Below are 8,561 nucleotides of genomic sequence, written 5' to 3'. Positions count from 1 at the left end.
ATGATATATTGACAGGAAAAAAATTTGTCAATTTAGTTTGGTAATATGTACCTCCTTTATTGGTCAGGTCATTCATCCATTAGAAGGTGATGGATAATATCGTTATTTTAGCCAGCTGCAAGCATTACTGAATCAGTGTACATGAAAATCTGGTGCAACATCCAAGTATTAATAAATCGATTGTATTATTAGTTTTTTTTGGCTGTTTGCTTTCACTTTAGTATATTTAATTATTATAACGGCACAAACTATCATTTTACCTTTATTGCATGTTATTGCGTCTTTTGCGTATATGAACAACTTTAAATAATAATTGGAATATTTAGAATGGATATTTTTTTCTCCATATTACAGAATTCAATAGAAAATTTAGTTAAAAAGCACAATTTTTACATAATTTATATTTGAAACTTGGAATATGCAGGTAAAAGACCATGGCCGATAGATTAATGTACGCCTCAAAATGAAGAACAAAAATACCCCTTAAGATTAGATTCATTGGTCGCAGGTATAAGGTATAACCAACAAGCGAAAAAAATCTGAAATAATATTTGAGGGGCAAATGGAGAGGTCGTCAATTTTACGATGTGTTGCCCCCCAACGACAGCTGAAAAACACGTATAGGTTTCGTGATTTTCTTCCGAATTAACTTCGCTATTGGTATAAGCTGCATTGGTTGACCTGCCAAGAAACTATTGAGGACTTATTTCTGTCATGTTTAATGACTAACAACTATTCATTTCTTACCCTGCATTAATAAAAAAAACATATTTTACATTCCATCCCAATTCAAAACAATCTTAAAGGTATTTGGAATAACATTTCTCCTTTGTATTTAAAGGTTAATTCAAACTTTTTCCATATCAATATTAGCATTTAAATACGAATAAAATATTAAGATACAATTGATAAGATATACAATCTATAAAGAAAGATATGGTTATTTAAATATCAACATGATTATATGTGTATATAATATACATACATTAATTATTAATTATAAACATTTAACTTATATCGATTTAAATATTAAATATACATAAATAAGAAAGATATTTTAATTTTTTACAACAAACTTTCATAATCTCTAATGAAGTGAATCTTGCAGAGGGCTAAAATAATAATTGAACCCTTCAAATCCCACCCCCCTCCTCTCCTAGTAGATAAATGACCCGACCAATAAATGAGTTTCATGTTAGGAAAACAAAATTGACGACAATTTTTCCCCTGCCTCATCTGCTCTTAGCTTCACTGACTAACTTACATACATATAGATATATTGCTTCAAAGATATTTAGAGGAGACTTTCCATGATTATGAGTTGTTTTAATTTTTATATAATAAAGGTAAGGTATCAATTGCTTTGTTTAATTCAAAGTGCTTAAAATTAAACTATTCAGTCAATCAATGATTTTTTTACAGTCGCTTTTAAGGTTTAACGCGATTCTTTCAATTATAATTATATCAACTAGTTCATGGAAATCCCCTTTTTCAATTTCTTAAATTGAATAAAGATTATTTCAAATTCTATTGATCTATACCTAAAACAATCTTAAAAATGAATTATTTTTTCCTTACCTTACGATGATTTACTGTGTATTAATCTAAACATTTTATTTCATTCTTTATAAAACTACAAGCGGCTTTGCCTTTAGAAGCCTCTTGGGGTACTTGTAGGTAATTTTTTTCTACAGGCAATTTATCTTCTGTTGTGTGTGTGTTGTACCCTACCTTAAAATAGGTATAAACCTTCCAAGGACCTCTGAGAGGCTACCCTGTGAAGGAGAACTATATAGGCTCATTGGTTAGCGAGATCCTATGGTACGGCTTGACAGACATCCCATAACTTTATTATAAGGATACATGAAAAATGTCTGTCTATATAATTATGTTATAGAAAATGAAAACCTTTCTACAGTTGGCGAGTGTTTGTTTGATAGCATCCGTAAATGCATTTATTTATTATCAAATATTTAGGCTTTGTAAGTAATAAGGATTTATTAATTTTATTTGATAGAATCGTACTATTGATTTAATTATTTCGAAACTTTATTTTGTTGATCTCCGCTTTTATGGATTTTACCATTTTCATTTTTTCTATTCCTGTATATTACTAATACTATGAAGATTAAGTATAATATTGCTATCATTTTTGGTGTTCAATCATTTTAACAAAAACACTTTTTTTTATTTTGAAGCGATGCTACTCTGAATTTAAATGACTTGTTCTCTAGTAAGATGTATTTTTCTCAGCAACTATTCAAGATTATTTTTTGATTTCGTGTAAAGGGGAATTGTGATTTTCTCGGTTGCTATATCAGGTAGATCTACTAATTACTTGTATTATTTTTTAAAAGTATTTTTTGTTCAGCTAATAACAACAAATGTCATCCTTGTTAATTTAGTTCAATAAAATGTTATAAAACTAATTTTCAAACTTTTGTATCCGAAATTGAATCAGCATAAAATCTTATTAGTTTATACAAGAATTAATCAGTGTCGTATAGTACAAACATTAATTTTTATATTTGAAAATTAAAATAACCTAATGTCCAGTTTTTTTATACGATAATAAATGGCCTGAATTTAACTAATGAGAATAATAATGTATCAAATCTTATTCGCAAAAGTTATTTAATGAATTATCAACATAAAATCTTATACTTACTTATGAATGTGTTTTTTTATATGTAATTATTACAAAGAGTTAACTTCCATCATATTGGTAACTTTGCAGAACTTTATATTTGTTGTTTTTTTCCGCGAAGGCAATCGCACAACAATTTTTTTCCTAAGGTATATTCATGGGAGGGATTAAGCAATTGAATTAAAACTCTCATTTACCAATATTAACAACTACTTAATTAAGCAGATTTCTAGCCACAAGAATTGCAACCAAGGATTGATTTATCGTAAATTGTCCTATACTTGAATTCCTGGATATATTCTCACCATAGGGACTCTTTTTTTGGTAGATAAAAAGTGAAAATGTATTTATGAAAAAAGAGAAGAAAAAAAGAATATTTTTATTTGAGAAAATAATTATTCCTGAAACCGATTGATATCTGCTGGATTAGAACCGGTTTTTAGCCAGGTATAGCATCGTGTCACAGAAATTTTTTCACGAATATTAAAATGAAAATCATTAAAACAAGTTTTGTTAGCCAAGACCTTTGTCCCCTCGGGGCTAACAAAAACGTTTTTTTTTTAGCTAGCTAATAATTTCATTTTATTAGAGTACATGAAAATCTGGTGAAAGTTCCTAGTAATAATAAATTACTTTGCAAAAAGCACAAAGAAAATTAATTTATAGAATTTATGTAAAACGTGGTTGTACTGGTTTGAATTTTGAACAAGTCCAAATATTTAAATGTTTATCAAATCTGCTTTTGGAATTCAAATTTTATTTTTCATTTGTCTGTCTGATAAAAATTGTAATTTTAAATTTTTTAAAATTTAAATATGTCTTGTAATTTATTATTTTATTGAGATAATTTAATGTTCTTTTGTATTTAAAATACTTTTTTTCTTTCAGTGCTGCGCTACTTATGGACATAAATTTAGATGAACTGAAATTTAATTTCCGAAAGTGTACACAGTTAGCTCGGTGTTTTCTCATCTTATCTCAATATTTACTACTAGCTAAAAAAAACTTTAAAATTCCAAAAAAAAAATTAAAATGTGATATGCTCCTTACTTTACCCCGCTGTAATGTAGCTTCGCTTCTCCAGCTCTATGTTTAATTTTTTGAATGTATAAACGATTTATACATTATACATTTAAAATTTTATTTTTTTAAATTTAGATTTTTTTTGGAAGTTTGAAGCTTTTTTAGCTAGTTGTAAATATTAAGATAGGATGAGGAAACACTGAGGAAACTGTGTACACATTAGGAAATTAATTTCAGTTCATCTAAATTTATGTTTATAATACACAATTCTAAGTAAATCTTAAATTGCGCAAATCCAATACTATAAAGTAGTAAGGTTTTTGTCAGAAATTCCATTTTGTACTTTTCTGCCTAGCAAATGAATATCTTAGGATGGTGTTTCGGTATGTTTTTCTTGTATTCCCTGGCAAGTTCGAACCCATTAATCCCTGTTTCCTTACACCAAATTTCCTAGAGAATGAGTGTGTTACGCGGCATTCCTAACTATCTCCGCGCGGCGCGTGGCTTGTAAACGGACAAAAGAAACGCGCACTTATCCTTTGATTAGTCCCACGTGAAGAGCTACGTGATTGAAAATAATGTATTGCTTGAATATACATGTGCTCTGATGTGTGGAATATCTCAAATAAGCCTTCTGCTTAGTTTGACATCATAATGTGGTAAGAATTTATCTTTAATTCTTAATAATAAGTGTAGTATGGTATATTTTTCCGAAGAAATTTAAAACATTAATTTTTCAACAAATAGACCATTTAACTGCTAACTTTTGACATACGAATATTTTCCTTAATTTTAGTGATCATTTGAATCTAAAATTATCAATTTCTGATGCTATTTAATATGTTTCGTGCCAATTTAAAGTTTTTTAGAAATTTTATATTTTTAATTAAATTGAAATCACGCAACCTCGATCTACAAAAATAATAAACCATTAATATTATGTAATTAATTTTTATATTTTTGTTTTAGATTCACTGTTTTCATGGTAATAAATACACATTTGTAAACATTCACATGTTGGTCATTCGGAGGGCTTGGAGATTAAGAATTCGTGAACGGCAAGGAATGCGTTCCGAAACAATGAAAACGAGACAGAACAGATGCGGCTAAGAAAATATCTGTGAAGTTTTGTGAATGTGTTGGTTGTGATACCTTACCACACATTATTATTATAGTCATAATCAGTACAGTTAACTTTAGTGACAATTATGGGTCCTAAAAAGAATAAAGGTGAACAATTGAGTAAGCGGCTGCGTCCAGCCGTTGATGCCCTAACCAGTGAGCTAAATAGAGTGATGAAGTTGGTCAGTGATACTTCAGAACTTAATGTTAGACATCTCACTAAGGAATCAATCCTTGTCCATGACAAGTTCGAGACATTTGACAGCATCATGGTCGGTTTTAGCAAGCTTGGTTTGAGAATCCAAGAGCTTGATGAGTTTAGTGACATTTATTCTGATATAGTTACTGTACAAAAAGACTATAGTGCCTTGAAAGACGCTCTTGATGCTATAGAAGAGCTTAGTGACATTCAAAGTGTTGTTGATGTTGTTGGTGATAATTTGCCTAACCATCAGGCTGAACTTTATGATCGATGTTTGAAGATTGTGAAAGTTATTAAAGGGCCATATTTTCCCTTACCTGATGCAATTATAAACACTTTGTCTGCTTTGATGAAACGTTTGGCTGAGGTTAAGCTTGAACCTGTGAAGCCACCTACAACGTCGGCGAGTGCCTCGACAGCATCGCCATTTGTGTCACCGTTTGGCACACCACAGTTCGCCGCCGGTTCTATATTCACGCCAGGATATATGAATCGTGTCGACGAACGTCTTCTTCCCAGCTTCGACGGCCTGGAAGCATCCTACGTAAGTTTTAAAGACACTTTTAAAAAGCTTACTGTAGGACAAGACCCATCGTATTTACAGTTATTGTTAAGCAGTGAAAAGGTCTGTAAAAATAAAGAGCTGAGACTCCAGTTAATTCAGATTCATTCGCATGAATCTCAGTGGGCCTACCTTGACGCACGTTTTAAGTCCAAAACACGTCAGATGCTCTGCCTTTTCAACCAATGGGAGAAGAAGTCTAAACCGTCGGACTCCAACCAGATTGTGACTGTGTTAGCAGAGTTTGGCGGAGCAGTTAGCCAGCTGGAGCAGCTGACTAAAGATGATGAAGATGAAGAAGTTACCACTAGCCAGTGGTTGACTGTGATACTTCTTGAGATGTTATCCAAGAAGTTGCCACGTGATTTTCAAGACAAGCTCAATTTATCATTGGGCTCGATGGATGTCCCAAACGTCCCAAAGCTGTTAAAGATTATTGAAGAACAGCGTGGCGCCATTTTAATGAGGTGTTCGACTGATATGGACACCCCCTCTAAGAAGAAAGGTAACCCTGCGACAGCCGCTACCGCCGTAGGTAAACCTGGTAAATCTAAGATGAAGCAGTCATGTTTTGTTAATGGCTGTGATGACATGCACTTACTTTACAAGTGCCCAAAATTTCATGACCTGTCAGTGTCAGACAGGAAGAGTATTGTGGAGAGTGCTGGATGCTGTTGGATTTGTTTGCAAAAAGGGCATAAATCTGTGGATTGCCCGAAGGCAGATGTAATAGGCGGCTGCAAAGTGGACAATTGTGGTCAGGCCCATAACAACCTTTTGCATGAGAGTGTTGATATGGCTGCCGCCGTCTATGAAGTACACACTTCCCCTGAGGCGAACCTAATGTTAATGTTACAACAATTAGACGTCGTTGACATTAATCGCCAGAAGGTCCCAGTGAACGCTATGTGGGACACTGGTTTAACTACCACAATGGTAACCCAGTCACTTGTTAATAAACTTCAGTTACCTTTTACTGGACGTTCAGCAAGAATTTCTCTAGCTGACGGTGAAGTTAAACGTCTCCCGACGGTCAAGCTATGTTTAATTGATCGACACAAGAATTATCACATATTAGAACCTGTGGTAGTGCCTCTCATTGGTCCAAAAGAGGCGATCTGCTCCATAAATCCTGTGGAGGCAGCTGTTTTGTTTGATATGAAACCTGAAGATTTTACTTTGGTTGATGGGCAGGTTGATTTGCTCGTAGGGCACCTGCACCCATCGATGTTTCCCTACTCTGAACGTTCAGTAGGAGAAACCATGCTTTACTCCAGCCTGTTTGGATCTGGATATTTTGCTGTTAGTGCTAATGGTTTAGCAAAGAGTAGGTATGTTGTCTGCTCAGATGTTCAGCAGCAGCCGACTGTTGGTGCTGCTTGTGATGCTATTATTGAACCTGTTGGTTCTGCTTGTAACGCGGCTGATAAACCTTTTGGTTCTGCTAGTGCTGCAGCCGTTGACAACCTGGCTACGGCGGGTGTTGCCGTGGTTATTACTGATAATGATGTTAGTTGTGCTGCAGTTATTCCCGATGATATTGGTAACGATACTGTAGTCGTTGATAACTTTGTTACGGCGGGTGTTGAGCCGCTGAATGATTCGGTTCCAGCCGGACAAGAGCCGACGGGAGTTTCGGTTCCGGCTGGACAAGAGCCGATCAGAGTTTTGGTTCCAGCTGGACAAGAGCCGACGGGAGTTTCGGTTCCAGCTGGGCAAGAGCCGATAAGAAATTCGGTCTCGGCCGGACAAGAGCCGACGGGAGTTTCGGTTCCGGCCGGACAAAAGCCAGTAGATGATTCTAAGTTTTATGACAGCCACACTTTTATTACGTGCCCTGGTGGTGTTATGAATCAAGAATCGACTTGGTTGCTGCCAAGCTGGCCGCCCGACGTAGGGTAAGAGGCCTGCCAATGGCGGGTGAAAATATGGCGGGTGTTGCCGCCAGAAAGTCATTGAAATTTTTCAAACCACACATATCTAATCTACAACATGAACTATTATGTGAAAATGATCTTTAAAGAAAAAAAAAATATATCACAAGTTATATATTAGGCTTGTGAAGGGAACCAAATGGGTTCTGTAAAGAATAAGTATTCATTATTCAACTAATTTTATTGTTCATACCTAAGCACAAAAATTCTACAAAACTGTTTAGACTTTTAAAGCAGATTTTAAAAAGATTTTGTTTCTTTAAGTATGATTTTGAAAAGCAAAAGTTCGTGAAATGATTTTTGCAGATTTTAAATTGAGAAAAATAGATTTTTTACAAATTATTCTTCTAGTTTTTTTTATGGTTCACGTTTACTTAAAAAATGTTATTTCTCAGATTCTTATATGAAATAATGCATTAAAGTAAAGAACACAACATGTAATATTATTATGATAATGTTTAAGATATTCCTCATTATTATTTTAAAAGATTATCGCAAAAATCAAGATATTTGTTTAAATTTGTAAGCAAATCAAAGATTTTCTTTCATTCCGGAGGCAGAGATTCTTAACAATTCATGTACAAAGTTTTCTTTCACTCCGGGAGCTGGGATTCCTATTAATCCACGCGTAAAGATTTTTTTTCTTCATTCCGAGAGCAGAGATTCGTAGTAATATACGTACCTAGTGATTTCGGACAATTTTAAACCTTGAGAAAGTATTTTATAGCAATTATTTTCCTAGGTATATATATTTTTCGTTCATGTTTAAGCATTTATAATAATGAACACGATGTATGATATTATTAAAATATTGATTATTATTTTATATGAATATCACAGAATTAATTTAAGATAAACTATGCATATTTAAATTAACTCTACCTTCATTTTTATCGCATATATTAAAATACTGCTTCAATGTATTTATTTTTTGTAAAAAGAAATTAACCATTTCTTAAGATTTATAAGTAACGCAAAATTTGATACAATTTCGTTTAAACTTTCAAATCGATGCAAGATTTTTTCATTTGAAATGCAAACTTAAGTTTTTTATACGTTTACGCAAGTTCT

Source organism: Acartia tonsa, chromosome 12 (genome assembly GCF_053477335.1).
Source record: "Acartia tonsa isolate MP-2025a chromosome 12, ASM5347733v1, whole genome shotgun sequence".
NCBI classification, from domain to species: domain Eukaryota; kingdom Metazoa; phylum Arthropoda; class Copepoda; order Calanoida; family Acartiidae; genus Acartia; species Acartia tonsa.
The sequence above is the reverse complement of the archived record's forward strand: the minus strand, read 5'-3'. Positions refer to the sequence as shown.